The 24,279-nt window shown below is 38.5% G+C and overlaps 1 pseudogene; it reads right to left on the bottom strand.

Annotated features, from left to right (window-relative positions):
• Nucleotides 1-488: 488 nt before the first annotated feature.
• LOC127525358 (golgin subfamily A member 4-like) overlaps nucleotides 489-24,279 on the bottom strand; it is a 51,532-nt pseudogene continuing 27,741 nt past the window's right edge.

The raw sequence follows: 24,279 nt of genomic DNA, 5'->3' as shown, positions 1-24,279 counted from the left end.
TTTAAATTTATATTTTGAACTTGTTGCATTTTTAAACACTTTGGCAATTTTACATTGTGACCTCATGCTGAGGACAGGCTAAATTACATGTATTTCAAGTATAGAGCATGTATTTAAATAATACTAACAAAATTATTTAAAAATAAAAGCAATGAATGTTCTAAGTATACACATTTTTATTTTGATTAATTAATGTATTTTTAATATAAAGAGGGCTTTTGTGTGTAGGACATGTTTTGTCCCTTTTCTCAAAAACCAGTGACATAGGTTTTTTTTTTTTTTGGAGGAGACCCTGTAAATATCATGGTATATGAATATGGTAATCACTCAGTACCATGATATTCCTTGCACATTTGGCCAACAGTGATTATAAATATTACAGTAAGAACAAAGACGATGGTTACCTTCTGTATGCAGAGCAAAGAGCATCTGAATGTAGTGTAAATAAAACTTTATTAGATGTCTTAAATGTATTAACCACCTCAAAGGGCCATATGACAGATTTATAGCTGTTTTTCATCAATGATTATTTACAATATGAAGCATGGTTCTAATTAGTCAGTTTCCCCGAAAATACAGTATTAAGTTACAAAAACAAACAAACAAAAAAAGCATAGTAAACAATCAGCATACTATGAGCCTGTGTCTCTATATTGTACAGTGCTGTGCAGATCGTTAAAGGGTAATTTCATCTTACCTTAAAACAGAGAAAAGGAAGAATACAAACAAAGTGATTCGGAATCAACTGAAACTTATAATCAAACTTATTGCACAAGTTTTCAAATCATACAAATGCAGCTTTAAAAAAAGAACAGTCTAACCTAAAAAACAAAATGAAAAAGAGAAAGCAAGAAAAATCCATGTAATAAATTATTTTCTGGCAAGCTACAAATTTAAGAATATTCTTTAAATTTTCTCTCAGTTTCTTGATTTAACCTAGTTCCCTTGTACCAGTAACCATAAACACACACACACACACACTGCTCTCTCTCTCTGTCTCTCTCTCTCTTTTACACACACACATATAGATAAGTAGGCCGGGCTCTTTCACGTCAGTAGCATCCGTCAGCAGCAGCAGGAGAATCGGTGGTTTTGTCAGGCAGGTTCAGGCACGGTTCTGGTTCCACCTTACCGGAGCCAAGGCTGTAAAACACACAGATGGGGAACAGAAGCACAGTTACTTCAACTATTTGCTGCAGGGACATGCATTAAAATTAACAGCCAAAAACTACAACTCAGAAAGAGCACAGGGAAAAAAATGTGATTTCGTTCTTTTGAACTTTCTATTCATCAACGAATCCTGAAAAAATATATAACCGTGTCCACAAAAATAATAAGCAGTTTGAACATTGATAAATAAATTTCTTGAGCAGCAAATCGGCATATTAGAATGACACAGATGCTGAAAATTCTGCTTTGATCACTGGATATAAATTACTTTTACTATTTATTTTCATAGAAGACAGCTATTTTAAATTCTAAAAAGATTTCACAATTTTTACTGTATTTTAGATCAAATAAATGCAGCCTTGTTGAACATAAGAGACTTATGTCAACTCTTTTGAATGGCCGTGTAAACTAAAGGCTATTGGCGATTAAAAAATCGTTACAGAACTATAAGTTCCTGAGCGAGTGGTTTCACAAGAATCAAAAAAATAGCTGGAGAAGTTTCCTGAAATAATGATACTATATCAATTTAATGGAACACTGGAAAGGAAACACTGCAGAAACCTGATAACAAACCATAAAGTATTCAATAAGAAACACATATGTGCTTCATTTAGTATTTGATCGGCTCCCTTTCTGCACATGACCCAACCGTGAGGAGCTGCACATGCAGACAAACATCAGTGCACACATCTGGGATACCTGTTTCACTCCGTTTTTTAACATATGGAGGTTACAGAGAGTCTTTGAAGTTTACGTTTAAACTCACAGCTGCTTCTGCATACTAAACACACAGCTCACCATCACACGGGAATCCTCACGCTCCAGAACCTTCTGCGCCTGGTCCGGAGGAAACTTCAGCATGGATGTTATGACTTTGGCCATTGTCTGAAGAAACAAAATGCAGAGTGAGAAACTGAAATGATCTCCAAATCAAATCAGCATCTAACAATACAGTGTGTTATTAGAAGCAAAAATGACAGCTATATATATATATATATATATATATTCATTATAGTCATGTAACCCTTTTTTTTTTTTCTTGTCTTTATGTAACTAAATGTATGTTATAAAGACAGAATTATGTGATATAAAGTCACAATTGCAAGAAAAAAGTCAGAATTTATATCTCGCAAAATGCGCAATTGTGAGTTTATAGCTCGCAATTCTGACTTTTTCCCCTCACAATTCTGACTTTTTCCCCTCACAATTCTGACTTTTTTTCCCTTCGCAAAAAAAGTCAGTCTTTTTTCCTCAGAATTGGACTTTATAACTCGCAATTGCAAGTTTATATCTCACGATGCTGAGAAAGTCAGAGTTGCGAGTTTATATCTCGCAAACTAGTGAGTTTATATCTCGCAATTCCGACTTTATACCTCACAATTCTGACTTAGACTTTATAACTCGCAATTCTTACTTTATATCACAGCTCGCAATTGTGACTCTTTTTCTCACAATTGTGAGTTTATATCGCAATTTTTCTTTTTTCCCACAGAATTGGACTTTATAACGCGCAATTGTGAGTTTATATCTCGCAATTCTGACTTCTTTTCTCAGAATTGCGAGATATAAAAAGTCGCAATTACCTTTTTTATTTTTTTTATTCAGTGGCCGAAACAAGCTTCCATAAAATGAGCCCTGTATTATAGGGTGGGGTTAACAGTTTCATAGGAAAACCATGTGAAGCTGTGAAGCATTTATATAAACAGGGCCTAAAATTAACATTCGCCAAGCACTAAATGCGAGTAAAAATCATCGTTGGCGAGTATATGAAATGGTGTCAATCGCCAGTCAGCCAGTAACATTATTATGAATTCTAACAATGCAATGTTCTGAGAACATGAACGTAAAGTAACGGAACAATGCTCCAGACAGTTGACGGGCCAGTGCGGCATCATCACATGCATGACAATTTAAATATTCAAATGCAAGAAGACGTGAAAGGGAAAGCAATTAATCGCATGCTGTGTGGGAAGTTTAAACATCAGAAGCACGTGCACAGAAAGCCGCATCTCAGACAGTGCGTGAATACTAGATTGAGCTCTCCTAAGATTTTGGTGTCATAACTTTCATGGACGGTAAAAAATATTTATTAACTGGTGACATTTATTAACTGGCTGGTAAATTTTCTTAAGTCACCGGTTATTGGCAGGTGTGGCAAAAAAAAAGTTAGTTTTACGCCCTGTAGATATAAAATTAAAACTTTATAAGGGGCCAACGTGCAAACGAATTTTCAAATGAATTCAGACATTTTGGACATTGGCCATTTTGAATTTTGTCACAAAATGCTGTTTTACAAACGCATGAATGTATTATTACGAAACTGGGTATGGGTCATTGGCACAATGTCCTGAAGGAGTCTAAGAAGTTTTGGACCAGCGCCAACTAGTGGTGAAAAAAAATGTTCTACATGCTTATAAATTTGGATGTGGTTTGGATGTTTACTGTCACTTATTTTCATCTCTTAGATTCCTGAATCCTTGCCGAGTCCAACAATACCAAACACGCTAGGTTTCGCGTTATGGTTAGTGCAACGTTGTGATTTAACGTTTAAACAACATTCGCCAATATCTTCAAAACCGTTAGTCCGATCGAGATGAAACCACCGTAGGAAAATCGGAAACATAGGTTGTTGACTAAATGCTAATGGCCAAATGTCACATTTTGATAGTAAGTGGCAAAAAAAATGCAATCAAAGTCAGGTGTGGTAATTTTTTGTGTGTTCATACATATAAATGTCTAACTCCTAAACTAAATGAGATATTTTCACCAAATTTGTGACCGTTGGGCTGATTGACTTCAATTGCAGTGTCTTAATCTCAGTTGCTATCATAGTCCATTATGACATTGTTGGTCTGCTGATAGCTTCCTTGTTTGCTTCTGTTGTGCTTGGCCCCTTAATTGCTTCTTACAGCTATATTATATTTATTTTTGTTTTAGTTTAATAATTTTAGTACTTAAGTCAGCTTTATTTCAGTTACAAACTATTTTTATAAATTTAGTTTTGGTTAACAATAACAACATTGCCGCCCATCTTTAACGGAGCTGTTGCTCCTGACTGTTCTGTGAGCAATTACATCTCGCAAAGACAAAAAGCTCATTATCTGCAGCCTGCTGGGTAATCAGCCCTAGATAGATCTGCCAGCGTTCATGTGCCCATATACAGCGCTAATCAGAACCAGCACAGCCGTTTACCCTGAGCAAATCTCTTAAAATGGCAGGCGTTACTGGGTCATGTGATGACAATAAGCCACTGGGTCGGCCGCCGGACATCCTCTCTGACAGGGAGGCCTGTTGTGATGTCATAAGGACCAGACTGTTTATTAGCAACGAGGGGGAATCCTGCTGGCTTTAGGGCGGCATCATTGGGGCTGTTAATTAGTCCTGGCTAAACGGACAAGATTCGCTCATTAGGGTCCCGCTAAATGGACACGAAATTATGCTGTTGGGAGTTTTCATGGGAATGAATCATTTTATAGGCTTCCATCCGGACTCCCCGTCACACTTATTTACTGCATCCTTCCTATAACAAATGGCATTATTATGTTGTGGAAAACTTTGTGCATTGTGGGAAAGAACAATATGATAAAATGTAAGTTTTACAACATGGAAGTAAAATGGGTCACCCTACATATGCAGTAGCTACATTTTCTTGTCCCCATTATATACATTAAGATAAATATTATTTGATATTACCAAAATTTCAAACGATAATTAAAAAAAATATTACAATGGATTCTGGAATTTGACATCCTCAAATCAGTGTTATTTTAATAGTACTTACATACTATTACAGTCTTTATTAATATTTTAAATCAGCTTTTATTTTGATATTTTCATTTTTAGTTTAGGTTTTTGTTTTTTGCCATTTTTTAATATTTATATTTAGCTTTATTTTATTTCCATTTTTGTTTTAGTAATTTCAGTGCTTCAGCTTAAACTTACTTCAGGCAGCATTTTAAATTTTTATTTAAGTTTTTCGTTTAATATTTATATTTATTTAAGCTTCATTTCAATGAACAAAAATGATTTTTAATAGTTTTAGTTAACAATAACAACACTGATCCTCATGCAAGCAAACTCAGTCCCTAATTTTAGCTAATATAACTTTAGTTAATATAAAATATTAGTAATATTAACTTTGATATAATATTAAAAAGTTTATATTTTAAAAAATATTAGTCTTCCCCCATAAGACATAATCGTAAAGTGTAAAAATAACCCCTAAAATGTACCTTTGTCTCTCTTCCCATCATGTACTCAAACATGACCTTCCTGAGGTACTCGTATTCGGTGGGCTCGGAGAAAGGGTCGCCGCTGTTGTGTGACATATCTGTAGAAACAAACAAATGGCAGATTCATCATATAATTATCTATGAGTACTAGAGACTTTAAGCTCAGTGTGAAACAGTCACCGTTTTTAAAGCACGGCCTGTACAAAAACCTTATTCAGTCAAGATCTGCTGAACACTGCTCTGTCAGGCCCGTAATTAAAACCAGAGCAGCCAGATGACGAACTTATAAACCCTCCAAACACTCAACACCAACCAGCATCTTATAACAGTTGAACCAACAGAGTCAGAGAGAAAAGAGAATGTAAATAATGGGGTAACACATGTTCAGATAAAAAAATGTGTGCGCTGCAACTAGCAAATGCAACTAGACTTTTACATTAAAAACTTGTTTGCCTTGATTCTAGGATGTTAATCTTTCAGAACCTGCACTGGTGATTGAGGACAATTTTCCTCTGCTTTGACATCAATAATAAGTGTGCGTTCATACACTTAATACATTCATTAAACACACACCGCGACCTTTGCATGGCAATAATCAGTCCGTAAATCAGAGCGCTAGACGCGCCTCACTTCCAGTCGCAGTAGTTAAGGGTGCCAGCTCGCAGCAACACTGGAAACACCATAATGACAGCATTGTGGTTAAATACAAGAAGCTTTGGCTCAACCTAGGTGGGGGCCTTTCCGTTTTCCACCCTGCTTTTAATGGATAAAGAAGTGAGAGCAGAAACGTAACAGGAGACGTTGAGACCATGAATGAACAAAAACTAACTTGAGCTATTTTAAAAAAAGCATGTCATAAAGCCGGCGATGGTGGGCAGGTTTCTACTATGGAAGAAATTCAGGTTGATACTATGGAAAACATGACGTAAAATACCTACGAGAACAACAACAACTTTAGAATCGCATGTCAGTACAACCTCCACACCTAACTTTAATCTTTAAATCTTACTGACCCCAAACTTTTGAATGGTAGGGTATGTTTTTGCTACATAGAATGTGCACATGTACAGCACGTGGGGTAACGCATTACAAGTAACTTGAGTTACGTAAGTTTTCAAGTAACCAGTAAAGTAATGCATTACTTTTAAAGGGGACCTTTAAGGCCCCTTTTCGCAAGATGTAAGTCTCTGGTGTCCCCAGAATGTGTCTGTGAAGTTTCAGCTCAAAATCCCCCACAGATCATTTATATAGCTTGTCAAATTTGCCCCTATTTGGGTTGTGAGCAAAAACATGCCGTTTTTGTGTGTGTCCCTTTAAATGCAAATGGAGGAAAACGCTTTCCAGAAGAGGGCGGAGCTTTAACAGCTCAACAACAACAACAGCTGGAGAATACTCACGCAGCCAAAATGAGGAGTGTCAGTAACGGTGTTCAGTCCTTACATTTGTTCAAACCGGAGTCGACACTGATGGAGAGACTCAGGAAGAAGTTACAACTTTTAGACGTTTCTGAATGGTTAGTGGATAAATTTATGTAGTGTGCTGGGAGTTGATTCAACTCATCCACATGCCATGTGCCGTCATGTTAATTCTTTTGTGTTGAATTGGACCCTCGTTTGTGAAGCAGTCCGGCGTAAAATGACAGCATGTCAACAACACTCTACTACAACAACTCTTCCTCTTCTCTAAAGCAGCCCAACATGGCCTCACCCCCTTTGTTGTGTGTTCTCGGGGCGGGGGTTTATGTAAAATTTAGGGTTAGGTGATGTCACCATCCTGGGAAGAAGCTTGTTGTAGTCCCTACCACCCATTTGTTGTAGTCCTTAAACAGCAATTTTTGTAAAAGAAACTTCGAGCGTCATAATTTTGCGATGTTGTTTATGCTCAAACAGCAACATTACACACTAAATAAAGTCAGTATTCCTCAAAATGAATAAAAACAGTAAAATGCAATCTCAGAATATTGCACAAAACTTGCAATAGTTAAATATATTAAATTAAACAAATATACTTTATGTATTTAATCTCACTTTATTAACCAATGTCTTTGCTGCTGACCTTCGATGATCCAATTCAACCATACTAATAAATAATAAGCAAAAATGTTTTCAGCCTGAAGCTTATTCATTTCACTTTTGGTGTGAAAGGGCCTTTACATTTGCCAAAAATAGAACTTTTAAGTAACGCAAAAGTAATGTAACGCACTTTCCATAAAAAGTAATGCAATTAGCTATTTTTGTAGGGAGTAACACAATATTGTAATGCATTACATTAACTTTCCCTAACACTAATCGTAAGCATTCGAAGCACCCCAGATTGTGCAGTAAATCTTCAGTAATGTCTCACAGCAGTGATGTAAGGATTAAGCAATTAGCTTTTGAGTGAAACAGAGCTATTTTGAAATATGCATTACAGTATCCAGCATGCACAAACAGCACAGAAGGTACAGCGATCTGTTTGTATTACAACAGCCTTCTTGCCTCATTAAACCTGTGAATGACTGGCAATTAGCAGAAGGAGCCGTGTGTCCCTCTGGAAAGTCCATTTAACCAGTGCTGAAGACACTGGGGTGGCTGAACGTCCAGGAACAGACAGTGTGATAGAAAGAGCTGGAGCTCAAGGTGCCGCTGAAACCCAAACAGGCCTTTGATCAGGAAGCATGAAGAAATGAGGGGCTAATAAATAACCCGACCTGTCTGACTGACCTCAGGACAGCCCAGCTGGGCCAACAGGGACGAAACACGAGCCACAATGGTCTCATCTCCAAAACAACACTATATGATCCATACAGAGGGCCTGGTTTACGACAACCGTTAGCACATGCTTAAACTGTTGACTGGATAGTGAACAAAATCCATAAATAATATAGAAATCAATGAATAGTGCACAGAAACATACAAATGTACAGTAAATGATTTTAGTATTCCATCAAATGGGTAGTTTCTAGGCCATTTGTGACTATTGAGTGTTTATGGGAGGGCGAGTCAGTCAGAAGGTCAATCAGACTTCATAAACTGCTGTCCCTTTAATGTAGAGGCCACACAGATAAGATGAAGGATAAATGGACAAGGTTTGTTTGTGTATAAAGTTTGAGGGAGCGGTTTGTTTAGTTGCATGTCAAAGACCAAAATGTCTTCAAAGGAAAACCTCATTTGGGGATTTATTTGAGATATTTAATGTGGTTTATGAGGAGAGATGATGACTTGAGCTCTATGAAAAGCTAGTAAGGCACCTACTTTCTAAGACAGCTTTCTAAGGCTTCATAGATGCTCTCAAAATGAAGAAGACTTCTTTGGGACAAATTCAGCATTTCATGTTTATTTTGCAGATAAAGTAACTGCAGAAAGCATTACAAAAAGCTGAAAAAATTCAGAATTCTGATTCATTCATGAAGATGTTGAGAGAAAGAGTTGCTTGGGTTTTTTTTTTTTTTTTTTGAAAGAAGTCTCTTCTGCTCACCAAGGCTGCATTTATTTGATCAAAAATACAGTAAAAATTGTGAAATATTATTACAATTAAAAATAACTTTTTTTATTTGAATATATTGTGAAATGTAATTTATTCCTGTGATCAAAGCTGAATTTCAGCATCATTACTCCAGTCTTCAGTGTCACATGATCCTTCAGAAATCATTCTAATATGATGATTTGATGATCAAGAAACATTTCTGATTATTATTAATGTTGAAAACAGTTGTGCTGCTTCATATTCTAGTGGAAACCATTCTACTTTTTTCAGGATTCTTTGATGAATACAGAATAAAACATTTATTGAAATCTTTTATAAATGTCTTTACTATCACTTTTCAGCAATTTAAATGGGTCCTTGATTATAATTATGAGTTGTTTTTTTAACTTTAGTTAGTGTGTAATGTTGCAGTTTGATCATAAACAACATCTGCAAAGTTACGACGCTCAAAGTTCAATGCAATGGCAGATATTTTCTTTTACAGAAATCACTTCAACAAACAGCTGGTAGGGACTACAACGAGCTTCTTCCCGGGTTGGTGACATCACAAACCCCAAAATTTACATAAACCCCGCCCCCAAGAACACACAACAAAGGGGGGTGTGGCCATGTTGGGCTGCTTTAGAGAAGAGGAAGAGTTGTTGTAGTAGAGTGTTGTTGACATGCCGTCATTTTACACCGGACTGCTTCACAAACGAGGGTCAATTCAACACTGGATTTGCACAAAAGATTAACATGACGGCACATGCTAGTGGATGAGTTGAATCAACTCCACAGCAACTACATAAATTATCCACTAACCATTCAGAAACGTCTAAAAGTTGTAACTTCTTCCTGAGTCTCTCCATCAGTGTCGACTCCGGTTTGAACAATGTAAGGCTGAACACCGTTACTGACAATCCTCATTTTGGCTGCGTGAGATTCTCCAGCTTTGTTGTTGTTGAGCTGTTTAAAGCTCCGCCCTCTTCTGGAAAGGGGAGCAGCAGCTCATTTGCATTTAAAGGGACACACACAAAAATGGCGTGTTTTTGCTCACACCCAAATAGGGGCAAATTCAACAAGCTATAATAAATGATCTGTGGGGTATTTTGAGCTGAAACTTCACACACTCTGTCACTCTGGAGACACCAGAGACTTATATTACATCTTGTGAAAAGGGGCATTATAGGTTGTGCCCTATAATGTGCCCTTGCTGAACAAAAGTATTAATTTCTTTAAATAAAATTTACTGACCTCAAATATATTTTTAGACAACATGAGTCAGTGTTCACAATGCATTTAAAGGAAATGTGAATTGCTGTAACTCATAGTTTACCATTTAATTTTTGTCTTTAAATTAAGTCTACATTTCCTCAGTTTTGTTTCCAAAACCCATATGACATTCTTTCCTCCGTGTAAAACAAAAAGTGTTATTTTGGTGACTCTGTTCTTGCCCAAACAATGCGAGTATAAAAGACGCTGCAGATGACTGTCTGAATCTGGGGTCATTCGTGGGAACTGAGGAGAAACACAGTCTGTGAAAATCATTAGATTCAGAGATGAGCTCTTTATTACACCAGCAGGGAAGGGCTGTGAAGGGGCAGATTTCTCTAAAACACCGGCCTCTAGTTGCCCATATGTTTCAGGTCTGCATATGTGTGTGATTGATAGCGGGGTGTTAAAGCGCAGCTCTCCTGCGGTGACTGATCGCTCTGAGCTAGTGAGAATGAAGCTGGTTTGTCTGCCAAGGGTCAGTGTGCCACATCATTCATTAACCTCTGGGAGTTGTAGGAGATACTTGACAAGCATTTTACAGTCACTAGGCGGCTAATACCCCCAAAATCATATTACAAACAGATAAATAAAACAGTAAATGACATCTGGATGACAGCTGGTTTTAGAAACATTGTTCTGCTTGCCCCCAGTTAGATGATATTGCATTCAAAAGCCATCTTTATAGAAGAATGTTTATGATTATTTACCTCTGTATGTGCTTCCCAGGTGAGGTCACCACTGCATTTTTATGGGAGCGTCTTATTTTGTCTTCCAGAGCATGAATCTGAGAATAAATACAGTTATTGAAAATAAATACAGTGTAAAAGTGATCTTTAAAGTGAACTTAAGCTGGTGTCTGTACTTGTATGAAGGTTTTAGAAATTCAAAAAATGCCATCAAGCATAATAATTAGTAATGATACACTTTAAATTTGAGGTAACACTTTAGTTTAGGGTCCAATTCTCACCATTAATTAGTTGCTTATTAGCATGCATATTACTAGGATATTAGCTGTTTATTAGTACTTATAAAGCAGAAATTAATGCCTTTTTGTGCATGATCATATTCTGCATCCCTTAATCCTAGCCCATACCTAAACTTAATTAATAACTACCTTACTGACTATTAACCCTTTGAGCCCGAAGTGTACCACCGGTATACTTCGGCTTAGAAACTCAGCTTTTTAATACATCCAACCATTTTGTTAACCTCTTAATGAGTGCCTAGTCATCCCGCTTAACTGGAGTGTACCGCCCGCGGGCGTCACCTAGCTACAAAAAAATTAATAATTGTATTTTTCAAAACTACTGCCTTGATAAACACAAAATAGGTGTCATTTGAAAGCTTAGAGTCCGTACTTAACAATGAGTGTAGCCAGTTTTATTAACTTCTAAGTAGTGCTGAGTTATTTGCTGATAAATAAAAATAAAAAAAATCATAATTTATGACATTTTTTTGTACTATGTACTGCAATGTGTCAAAAACATCATACAGCTCATAATGTCATTTGAAAGGTCTCATGGAGTATAATGCAACAAGGATAATTGTTTTGGGCTTTGACCCATATGGAAATAATACAGATACGGCATTTATATCACGTTTTCACTCGTAACTTCACGAAACATGCTCCGACTGTGGAAAATTGCACAACATTACAGCAGATTCTGACAACTAAAATGAGTCAAATAGGAGATATTCCTCACAGAGTTACGACAGCGCTAACTAAAATCAGATGTAGCTTTCACGTGGCATTTTCGCTTATAAATTCATGAAACATGCATAGATCGTAGAAAATGGCACATCATTACTTAAGCCCGGAACACACGGTCGGCCGTCGGGCAGTTTTTGTTCGTCGCCGACTAAGTTTTCTCAGTGTGGTTTCACACCGTCGGCAGAAGTTGGTCCTCGTCTGCTTTTTTTCGGCCGATTCAACATGTTGAATCGGCGTCGGAGCTCGTCAGGCCATCTGATCATTCTGATTGGCTGTTCAGCTACTGCCACCTGCTGGTACGGAAAGGCATTTCTTCTTACGCAGGCGCAGAACGGACGTGCTACTTGGGCGTCGGGTGTCGACGTGAGCCAACCCCACTGTCTGCTTTCGTCGCCACTAGTTCGTCGGCGTCGGCTTGGTGTGTTCCGGGCTTTACAGAGGATGCTCCCGACTGAAATGCGTCCAAAATCAAAATAATCCCATGCATCGATCACGAGATATTCCTCATGGAGGAACGATTTTAGAATGCCCATTAGGGGGGGCGTCAAGGGCTAAACAAAAAGGCTACCTTGATTCCAAATGCTGTAACTTTTGATTACTTTATGCCATCACCACAAAATTTGATCCAGATGCAGCGCACATGTAGGGGAACTTCACCAAAAAAAGAATTGTCCTCCTACTTTATTTCCTTCCTGAGTTATTGCATGTCAAATAAGAAAGATATGTAAAATTACAATAAAAAATATATTTTTTTGGATGGTTTTCTCAGCATGAGAATGATTTTCTTTATTATCTAAACATTTTAAAAGTTTTCTAATCAAACGATACCTACATTTTGACTCTCCTTGCTATAATTTTGGAGTTATGAGTCTTTACTTTTGTGTTAAAGGGTTAATAAGCAGTAATTAATTAAGAGTTTGAGGTAAAAGTCATATTAATAGTTAGTTAATTGTGAGAATTGGACCCTAAACTAAAGTGTGACCAAATTGAAAATGCTGTTTCCGTGTGGACTGAAAACGGAGATATTTGTAAACGATGACGCATGTTTAGTAATGTGATGCACATTGCACCCAGTATATCCCAGCTATGTGCTGTTCACTTTCTCAGTGTTGCTAAAGATAAATTTTACTTTGTACAGTCTTCATATTACATTCCTGCAAAGATGACAGAACATTAATTAGCAATGGCTGTCCTGTGTCAAAACATAACTTAACTAACTAGATTACTAACTAACCAACAATAAGTGACAATAACATTATACGTTTTTTATTATGTTTTATGCATGCACAGTTAGATGATTTAAGGCCAATTGTTTTGAAAACGCTTGATGAAAATGTCGATTTCAAATGCATCTATATTAATGTAGACATAGCCTTAAAATTTGTAATTTTTTGGAGTAACTTCCCATCACTAGTCCTCAAATTAACAACAACCTATGGCCCAGGGTGAAGTCAGGTTATGTCAAGTCAGTGTTTTTCGCCTGAGTTTGCATTCGTGTGGGTGAGAGAAACAGCATGAGCGCTGCTGTAACTGTTTGTAAAGTTGAAATAAGAGTAAACAGATGTGCGGTGTAATGAATCTAATCACATTTCGGTTTTACACAGCTGATGGGGTGCAGGAGCTCTGGGAATGTGACGGGTTGCTAAACACTCCTCTCGTTCTTTCTCTTTGCCTTCTACATTGTCTTTGTATGTTAAACACTTCTTAGGCCTAAAACATACTCTGTGCCGTCTTCTTCTACGGTCAGTTTTCTCATTCAGGTCAACTACTGTCATGGCAAAGCAAGAGAATCCTGCTGAGCAAGCTAGTTAAGTTTGTTGTTAAACTGTCACCAATGTTTATAGCTAGCTACATGAAAATTAACACATCCGGTTTAGCGATACAGACACCCACCCTGCTAAACTCGCTTCACTTACCCTGTCATGGTATTCCTGCTCTTTTAGCCTGGCCTCGCTCAACATGGTTGTCTTTTCTGCAAGCTGAACCTGATTGGACAAAGAGAAAAAAGAGTAGAGGTCAAGCATGTAAACAAATAAGAGCAACACTATTCATAAGTTTGGGGTTGGAAAGATTTTTTTAATGTTTCAGCATCATTACTCCAGTCTTCAGTGTCACATGATCCTTCAGAAATCATTCTAATATGCTGATTTGCTGCTCAATAAACATTTCTGATTATTGTCAATGTTGAAAACAGTTCATATTTTCAGTTCAGAAGTTCAGAAGAGCAGCATTAATTTGAAACAGAAATCTTTTATAACATTATAAATGTCTTTACTGTCAGTTTTGATCAATTTAATGCATCCTTGCCGAATAAAACTATTACTTTCCTAAAAAAAAAAAACTTTTTAAATGTTAGCATAGTGTCCAGGTTTAAAGGAACACATTTTAATCAGACAAATATATGAAAATAAAACCTACCTTTAACTCATCCAGACCCTGAACACAAAAAGAATCAGCAGGTCACATGACTGCATCATGACATATTAACAATCAGTTGTAACTAGATTTTGTAGTGTTTGCCCACACAAAACTTGTGACATCAGACTGCAAAAATGCAGCATTGGCTCCAGAGGTGCACTGCGTGTAACTGCACCGAACACACAAGGACCACTTTATCCTGAACAAGGCTCAACTTTTTGCCTCTTTCCAAGCATGCACTGCTCGCCTGAGAGCGCACTATGGCATAAATCTAACAGCTCAGGATGCTCTCTGAGGGGTTAATTGAGAACAGAGACCGTCTGTTTAAGACCTCTTTCTCAGGGATACATTCCAAACCTTTTCAGGAAATTCATTCCTATGGCCTATTCTGGAGTGAGACTATTACTCTGCAACTGAGAACATGCGAATGAAGTCTTTTAAAAATATATTCTGTGATAAAAGAGTAACACCGTTTTCTAACCAGACGTGACACGTGATAAAGTTTTTGTTTTTGTTCCAACTAGCCGCGACAGCGACACATGATGATTATATTTTAGAGACAGTTTCTATTTTTCTGCGACATCGTGGCTTGAACAAGTATGATAATGATCATCTCAGGTGCTGTTTATGTGCTTTATTTATGTTAAAAATGTCTAATGTGAGTTTGAATATCATTTTGTGTGTCTTTTATAGGCATACTGAAAGCAACACTGGACAATTTACCTCAGATCTTCAAAATAAATAAGAGGAAACAAGAACGTTCAAACTGTCAACTCATTGTGAACAGACAAGTGTATTCTATGACAAAGATTGTTTCAGTAACTCAGTATGTGTTTTTAATAATGTTAAAATGGTGTAATATTCATGAATTTGATTATTATCAATTTCGTTGCGAGTGCCGGGAGCTTGCCGAGAGAGCCCGCCCACATGCTCTTCTGATTGGCTGTGATTTTTGATTGACTTTATCGCGTCTCATAGTCACGCTGCGTCTGGTGTGGACAGACAAATTGCTTGTTGCTGGAATCTTCTTGCGTTGCGTCTGGTTAGGACACGGTGTATGACTGTAGGCTTGGCAAAGCTTGTCAAATTTGCCCCTATTTGGGTGTGAGCAAAAACACGCCGTTTTTGTGTGTGTCCCCTTTAAATGCAAATGAGCTGCTGCTCCCGGCCCCCTTTCCAGAAGAGGGCGGAGCTTTAACAGCTCGCGCTTCGATTGCTCAACAACAACAAAGCTGGAGAATCTCACGCAGCCAAAATGAGGATTGTCAGTAACGGTGTTCAGCCTTACATTGTTCAAACCGGAGTCGACACTGATGGAGAGACTCAGGAAGAAGTTACAACTTTTAGGACGTTTCTGAATGGTTAGTGGATAAATTTATGTAGTTGCTGTGGAGTTGATTCAACTCATCGACTAGCATGTGCCGTCATGTTAATCTTTTGTGCAAATCCCGTATGGGCGCCCACTATACATAGTGTACCTGTTTGCCAAACAGAGTCATACACACCAGGCTAACGTTTATGATTGCTATCAAATGCTGTGAATGGTCTAATATTTTTTTCCAAAATATCGCTCAAACAGAAACGCTACTTTTTTAGCAAACGAGCTTGTTCAGGCTATCCAAGCTAACGAGACTCTAAATACTGTTCAGTGCTCGTCTGTGCAGCCAACGACAGAACAGTTAGCATGCTTTGCTCAAACTTTTGCCATAGCGTTAGAACTGGTACACAGTTATCGCTTGCGATGTGGGTGGAAACGTGCAGATTAAGGGGTGGTGATATTATAATAAGATCCCCTTCCTATATCCCTAGGGGAGCGAAATCTGAAGGGCTTGTTTTTTCACATGCTTGCAGAGAAAGGCTTGACGAAACAAAGTTAATGAATTGTCTTTTTTCACATTTTCTGGGTTGGTAGATGCACCGGGGACCCAATTATAGCACTTAAATGCAGAAAAAGTCAGATTTTCATGATATGTCCCCTTTAAGTAACATTTAACTTAAAGCACCAACTCTCATTTTAATGTATATCCATATACAAAATCCAAAAACAAGTAACTCCCTGCGGGACATGATGTGTAAACTCTGAGGCTGTACCTGTGGGCCGCTGAGACTCCTCTGCTGTAGCTCCTCTAACTCCTTCTGCACCTCCCACACGCGGTCGCCCATCTCCACCTCACGACTCTACAGAAAGACCAAACTCTGAGCAAAGGTGCAATTTCTGTCTGAATCATTTTACAATGCTGTCTTGTCATATTGTATTAATTTTCAGGTAATAAACTTGGGTCTTAAATGCATGGGTAAACAATTAGATCTATAAGATGCAGATATAATCCAATTACAAATAGTTAGCATACTTCTCTGCCAGGATGGATGTAAGCAGCATAAGGTCTACATCATTCACTACAGCTCTAGGGGAGAGTTTGAGGTGCTAGTTGACTGAGGTAAGTGTTTCCTGATGATATACAAACTTTTAGCTGAAACCTGAACTTACTGACTTTATGTGGAGAAATTTAGCAAAAGCAATAACCTCCTCACAAAATTCTTCCTGTGCCAGTGTCTTTCTATAAAGTATTATCTGAAGCATCTGCTGGCCATTTATCAATAACTCGCAATTAAAAACAAAAGGCATAGTTTCACTTTATTTTGCCGTACCTGAAGGACCTGTTCATAACGCTGAACCGTTCTGTTTAGCTCTTCCTCCTTCTGAGCGATTATTTTCTGAAGCTGACTGACTTCATCCCGATGGCTATTTATAATCTCAGCCTCAACACCTTGAGCTTTCTCTGTGTGGAAATAATAAAGAGTAAAGTACAGTAAGAAGACATGAAGAATGTTGCCATCACTGAATCTAAAACACTCACTTCCAGACTGGATGGATCAAATGTCAGGATTGAAAACACATGGTAAATCAATTATGAATTTTATATCTCGCAGACGCCAGTAAATCAGCAAATGTGACCAACTATGAAAACACAGTTTGTTCATGTTGTCCACAATGCTTTCCAAGACTATTGGTACTTGGTTATGTTCAGTATTTTTAACAATATTTTTATTTTACTCAAAGGAATACTCTTCAAAATGAAAATTCCACCATTCACTTCCTCACATCATTCCAAAAAACATAAAAAAAATTCCTTTATCCATCAAACAGAAAAGATGTCAGGCAGAATGTTCACAAATTTTCACTTTTAGGTGAGCTATTACTTAAAATATTTAAATAACCTGCCCCTTTAAATATTTAAATTACCATATTCATATAGCATGATATTTGCATCTTACCACAAAGTTCTTTAAAAAACGTCATGGTATTATTCCTATCATAGTAGTGTCTGGAAAACACAGTATTACCATGGAAGCATGAGCAATAAACAGTACTTTTGCCCCTCTTACCAATGGTCTCCTTCACAGAACCTTCCAGTTCCTTTTCCTTCAGGGCCATTTGGGTGTTGAACTCCCTCATTAACTGCTTAAGAGAAGAGTTGTGTCTCATTTCCATATCTTCCATTTCAAGCCTATTAAAACAAAGATCACCAACCATATGAACCCTGGGAACAATGATGTAGCAGAAAATATGCATTCTTACATCAAGGAGAAAAATATTCACCACATGTTTCTAAAATAAAACAGGAAAAAAGTCACATAAATCTTACTTGAGCTTCTTCTCGTTTTCCTCAGCCATCTCCTTTTTCAGGAAATCCAGTTCCTTCTCATGCTCTTTCCTTAGAGACCGAAGGTCTTTTTGTAGTCTGGTGTAATCTTTGTGGAGTTTCTGCTTCTCGTTCTCAGCCTCTACCAGTTTTCTCTGAAGATCATTCTCTGAGGTGTTTGCATTGTTGATTAGGCACTCACTATCAGTCTCCCCGTTTCCTTGAGGTGAACTCTGTTGTGCTTTTAGCTGATTTTCTTTCTCTTCTAACCTCTGCTGTAAATCTTGGAGCTTCTCCTCGTATTCCTTTACCAACAAGTCCTTCTGACTTGTCCAGTCGTCTTGGTCCCTAGCAGTGTCCTCGCTTTCCTTGGCCACTAACATTGCAGGCTCCATTCCTAATCTACTAGAGGTCATTTGCACTTCAGAAACATGTACATTCTCTATTTCATCAAACTGTTTCTCCTTTATCTGTTCTTGAAGATCCAGGCATGTCTGTTGAAGCTCTTGCACTCGAGCGGTCTGTTCGAGCAGGTCTTCTTTAAGGCGACTTACCTCGGTTTGGTAGTTTGTAATCTGTTCATTAGATTCCAAAAGTTTGGTCTCAAGCTCCTCAAGTCTGGAAGAAGTTTCTCTTGCAGCAAAAGCAGATTGCTCCTCCTTTGCAGATGCGTCTTTATGAAGAACAGCAAGCTTCTCTTCATACGTATCTTTTAAGCTTTGCAGAGAGGCCTGTCTTTCCTCATTTTCTTTCTGCTGCAATTCCTGTAGATGTTTTGCATGCTCTTCCTTTAATTTTGCAGTGGCCTCCTCCATTGTCTTCTCAATTTCCTCTAGAGACTTTATACGTTCTTCTTTTTCAGTCTGGGTTTGCTTGATACCATCCAACTGCATCTGCAGGTCTTTGATAGCCTGATCCTTTTCCTCGATTTGTGAAATCAGCTGTTTACGAATCATGCCAATCTTCTGCTCTGCCTTCTTCTTCAACTCAGCTACTTTACCAGCCGTCTCGGAGGACGCCTTTTCCTGGGCTGCCTTCACCGCCTCTTCTTTTGTCCTCAGAATCTCTGCCTTCTCCCTCTCAAAGTCGTTCCTCTGGGATTCCAGTTCCTGCTTGGCTGTTTCAACATCTTTCTTTAAAGACTGAAGACTTTCCTCAGTTTTCTGTATTAGGGCGCCATTTTGAGAGCTTTGTTCTTGAGCTTCCTGCACTTGTTTCATCAACTCCATCTTTTCGCTCTCCCTAATGGTAAGGTGCTGCTGCAAATCAGCTGCAAGCTGTTCTCGTTCTTTTGTCCGCAATTCCAGCTGCTCCTCCAGATCGCAAACTTTCTTTGAGCAGATTTCCAGCTCTGAGGTCAAGGCATGAACCCTCTGATCTTTCTCACTAAGTGCCTGGTCCATCTCGGACTTACTAATGGAGTGATTGTCAACGCTGGCAGTGAGCATCTGAAGTTGTCCGTCCTTCTCCGCAATCTGCCTCTCCATGTCCGCAACTTTATCTTGAAGAGACTTAACAGTGCTGTGACTCTGACTGAACTTCTTTTTCAGCTCAGAGAACTTATTCCTGAGTGAGTCTACCTGCTCTTGAAGCGAGGTCTTTTCTTTTTCTAGCCTTTCCTCCTTCTCCCCCATTTGGCATATCACCCTCTCCTTGTCCTCATTGTGCTGCTGATTCAGCAGAGATATGGCTTCCTCTTTTTCAGTTATGCTACTTGATAACTGGGTCTTCAAGTCATTTATGACAGATTCTAGATTGCTGATTTGCAAAACATTTGCTTTGAGATTTTCTGATACGTTTTTGTTCTCCTCGCGAAGCTGCTCAATGTTAAGGTCTTTCTCAGAAAGTACTTGGGAGCGATTCTCCGCATCAGTTTGCAGAGACTCCATTTCAGTTTGTAAGGCTTTAAGAGTCTCTGAACTTGCACTAAACTGAAGAGTTACCTCATCAAGAGAGCTCTTTAGATTATGGTTTTCATCCAAAGTCTGCTGAAGTTCTTTCTCTAAAGTGCTGATTCTGTTGTCCTTCGTCATGATACTATTTTTTAGATATGTTACCTTATTCTGATTACCGATAACCCGGTTTTGTAATTCCCTAACTCGTTCCTCAACTTTCTTACACAGCCCAACAGAGAAACCATCTAACTTATCCTGGGCTTCCTGACAACACTGTTCAAACTCCTTTGTGATGGTACACAATTGTGTCTGGAATTCTTTTTCTTTATTTTTAAGTTCAGCCATTTTTTCTGCAAGTGTTCTCTGGAGATCTTCGCCCTCTTTACACTTGGATGTTTCAAGCAAACTCACTTTTGCTGGGTGTTTATCAACTCTTCAGATATGCCCTGCAATTTCTCCTTACTAGTTTCCTCAGTCTTTCTCAGTTCATCCTGCAGAAGATTTTGTTCATTCAAGGCCTGGTTTAGATTCTTCTCCATGGTTTCAACTTGCCTTTTAAGTATACCTTCCCCTTCAGACAAACTTTCCACCTTGCTTGCTGCTTCCCTGAGCTCTGTCTGTAGTTTCTGCACAGTGGTTTCCCTCATGGCAAGCTCCTCCCTGAGGTTCTGGATGTCTTTCATGATCTGTTCCTTTTCTTCCCTGCTGGCCGAAAGCAGCTGAGAGATCTCCTCCAACTCCTGGGCTTTCTCTTGCAAAGATTGGGCATGTTTTTCTTGCATCTCCTCCTCATGCTGGTTGAGTTTCTCCTGCCAATGACGAACAAGGTCTTCCAGCTCCTGTTTATGGGTAACCTGAAGCTTACCCAAGTGCTCCTTGTGATTGGCCTCCAAATCAGACATGGCGGTGCTGAGGCCCTCAGAGCTTGCTTGTGCCACCTCAAGGATCTTCTCCTTCAGTTGCTGGTCTTTCAGTTCTAACTCTTGAACAGTCTTAGATAACTCTGCTTTGGCATTCTCCTCTTGATCCTGAAGCTTCTTCTTCAATTTGTCCTGTGCTTCTTTGGCTTTCTGCTTGAATTTCTCCATTTTGTTTTCCTGCGATTTCAGTTTGCAATCCATGTCTTTCCTGATGTTCTCAAGTTTATTCTCGTGAGAACTCTTCTGGTCATCCAGCTGCTTCCTCAACCGGTTTTGCTCCTCTTGCATTGTTTTGCAGGTTGCAGAATGCAAATTCTCGTTTTCAGATAGGTCCCTCTTGACTTGCTCCATCTTCTGCATTAGTTCCTGAAGTTCATTCGTCTTCTGTTCAAGACACACTCCTTTCTCCTGACAATCATTACACACTGCCTCAAGGGTTTGCTCAAGATCTTTCACTTGATTCTTGGTTTGATTGAGTTCTTCTGTAAGGGTGCTAATCTGAGATCTTGATTCCTCAAGGGCCTCTTTATTCGACTGTGCCCTGAGACGAAGTTCCTCCAACTGAGCACTTCCATCTGCTTGCAAAGTCTTTTCCCTGAGCATATGTTCCTCTAGTGCTTTTTCCTTCTTCTCCAACACAGTCTTCAGCTGATTTATTTCTTCTTTCAGCATTTTCTCCACCATTGCAAACGACTGTTGACTCTGTATCGCAGCTTCAATCTCAGCCTGATATTTTGCTTGTTCTTCCTTGAGTCTTTCCTCAAACTCTTGTCTTGCAGTTTCACTGCTGGCCTCCACAGAGGCCAGCCTCTCTTCTAACTGTTGTCTACTATTCAGTACTTCACTGAGATCAGAAGGACAGGGTCTCAATCTCTGTCTGTTTGTCACTCAGTTTATCAAGCATCTTTTTGTTCATATCTTCCACGTGGGAATGGAACTGTTCCTCCTTGTCTTTCAGAATAGATTCAATCTCTGCCTTGTGTTTCTGCATGAGCTCTTCCATAACAACATCATGCTGCTGGCTGAGGTCTTTCATTTGCTCTGTCTTTTTTCTTTCAAGTTCTTGCTTATGTGCCTCTTCTAGAGCAGCTATTTCAGCCTCATGTTTCTTTCTCAGCTCTTCCATTTGCACAGGGAGTTCATCTGACTTGGTGTAATCCTTCTCTGAGCTACCAAGGCAACTCTCAAGTTCTTGAATTCTCTGTAAAACAGAAAAACCCAAACACTTTAAGGAATGTACAATGCAAAAAATATGGCATTGCTTTCATTCACCTCCTCATTCATGCTGACTCTGTAGTTCTATGGCTTAATTTGGCCATGCAACAACAATAAGGATATCCTGTTGATGTATCCTCAGATAAAGTGGCATATAAACTCACCGTTCTGGCAGACTCCAACTCTAGCTGTAGTTCCTTGGCTTTGTTCTCCCCCTCAGACTGAACTGCAGCTTTCTGCAGCTCTGCTTCCTCCAGAGCGAGAGATGCCTGCTGTTCTCTTTCCTGTGCCGACTGCAACAGCTCCTCACGACACTGCTCCTGAGGTAAACAAAGAGCATTAGTGCAAATAGCTTGGGAAACTCCAACATTCAAATAGCTAATATTTAAATGAACTGATCACAGGTTACCACAGAAATGAAAACCAGGGCATACCACCGCCTGTTTGATCTGGGCACTGAGTTCTTGTTCTTTGCTAGCCATAGCCTCTGAGTGTAACCGCTCCATTTCTGCTATCCTGTCCTCGGTGGACCTCTGAAACCAGAAACCATGGCAAAATATTAACCTTTGTCAAGTTTGATGGACAATTTAAAAATACTCTAATGTGCACAATGCAAAACTCTCTTCCTAGTATATATATTCTAGACTATGCATTGAAACTATGGTACAGTAGTTACACAAACAGGCTAAAGGTCAGAGAGGATGGGGAATTATCCCCTTTTTATTTAGTTTTATTTGTTTTTTATTGCCATATCAGCATCAAAGGCTATATTCATGGCCAATATTTTTTGTTATATTATTAAAAAAAAACAAATAATAAAAAGTACAAAAACAATTAACAATAAATAACTATATAAAATCTCTCAGTTTAATGTTTAATAAAAACTGATTACCATATGAATATAAAATATTCCACATGAAACCTTTCTAAAATATATATTAATGCAATTTATGGTGAAAAATTGATAATTGACAACTGACTTTAATAGAAAGTGGGCTATATATAAAGAATACTTATAATAAATATATATAATAAAATGATTGATGATCCCACGTTGCATGAAACAGTGCATCTTTTAAATTTTCTCATGAATCAAACTCAATGGGTTCACCATAAGAATTTGAAATGTCTCAGTTGACTAGTCCCCAAAGCATCATGATTTGGTGAAATAATCAACGGACTCAAAAAAATGTCACTCTTCAATGAATTGTTGGCAAAGCGAAACCGAGACATACTGTATTTGTCTTTGTTATGGCATGGATTATGGTCCTGATGAATGAAACAGAACTGAATTTAAATTAAGCCCTATCTCGGATACATGCAGAAGAATGGTGGGCTGTAAATGTGGCATTAATTTGGTCAATTTTGATTTACTATTGTCATTTATTTAATGAATCATACTCCAATACACAAAGGAAGAGACCAAAGGTGTGCATATCTATAAAAACACACAGCCTTTGTGGGAACTTTGCAGTCATGGACGTTAAAACGCTCATCCAGACAGTGGATTGATTGCTTTTCCAGGCAAAATAACTTTAAAACAGGTCGAGTACAAATGAGGATACAGAAAAGGCAAAAGGACCATATGAAAATGCAAAACAAAATGGTCTGAATCCTGTACGACTCTTGCTAGTGTCTAAATTAATGCATCTCCATCTCAAACAATACAGCCTTATGACACACTGCATGATTGCAACATTGAAGTTTTAAGTCTTATTGTGACACACACACACAAATTTAGTCCCCTTTTCCATAACTAAGTGATCAAATAAAATGTGTTAAGCATGCACACCTTCATAATGGTGACACTTCTTGTTTGACCCTGGTCAGCTCCAGTTGCAGGCTTCTCCTCTCTTCCTCACCAGCCTTCTCCACCTGCTTCACCTGCTCCTCCATGCTCACCTGTAGCTGACGGCGTGCCTCCTCCGCCCGCTGGGCCACACCCAGGGCTCTCTCCAGCTCTTCAAACGCTGGGGAAAAAAAGACATAAAGTGCAGTTAGGACAAGTAGAAACAAAGGTGGGAAAAAGAGAGAGGAGATAGTCTCACTCACCTGCTTTCTCCGATTTCTCTTTCTGTTCCTGCAGCTCATCTTTCTGTGCGAGGGTCTGCTGGAGTCTGGAGCGCAGCTGAGCGATCTCATCTTCCTTCATCTCCAAAGTCTCATGCATCTGACGCTTCGTTTCAGCAATGACCATTCCCTTTAGAATGACACCGTAGGTGAGTATTAAAGGTACAAATTAAATGCACTCAGTCAATAAAGACAATATTTTGTTCTGATCCTCATGCAAAGTTCATATGACTTAAGTGGGGTTGGTGATTTCCATGCAAAATAAAACCTCAAATGTACAATATT

The sequence above is a fragment of the Ctenopharyngodon idella genome, chromosome 13 (genome assembly GCF_019924925.1).
Source record: "Ctenopharyngodon idella isolate HZGC_01 chromosome 13, HZGC01, whole genome shotgun sequence".
NCBI classification, from domain to species: domain Eukaryota; kingdom Metazoa; phylum Chordata; class Actinopteri; order Cypriniformes; family Xenocyprididae; genus Ctenopharyngodon; species Ctenopharyngodon idella.
The sequence above is the reverse complement of the archived record's forward strand: the minus strand, read 5'-3'. Positions and strand labels throughout refer to the sequence as shown.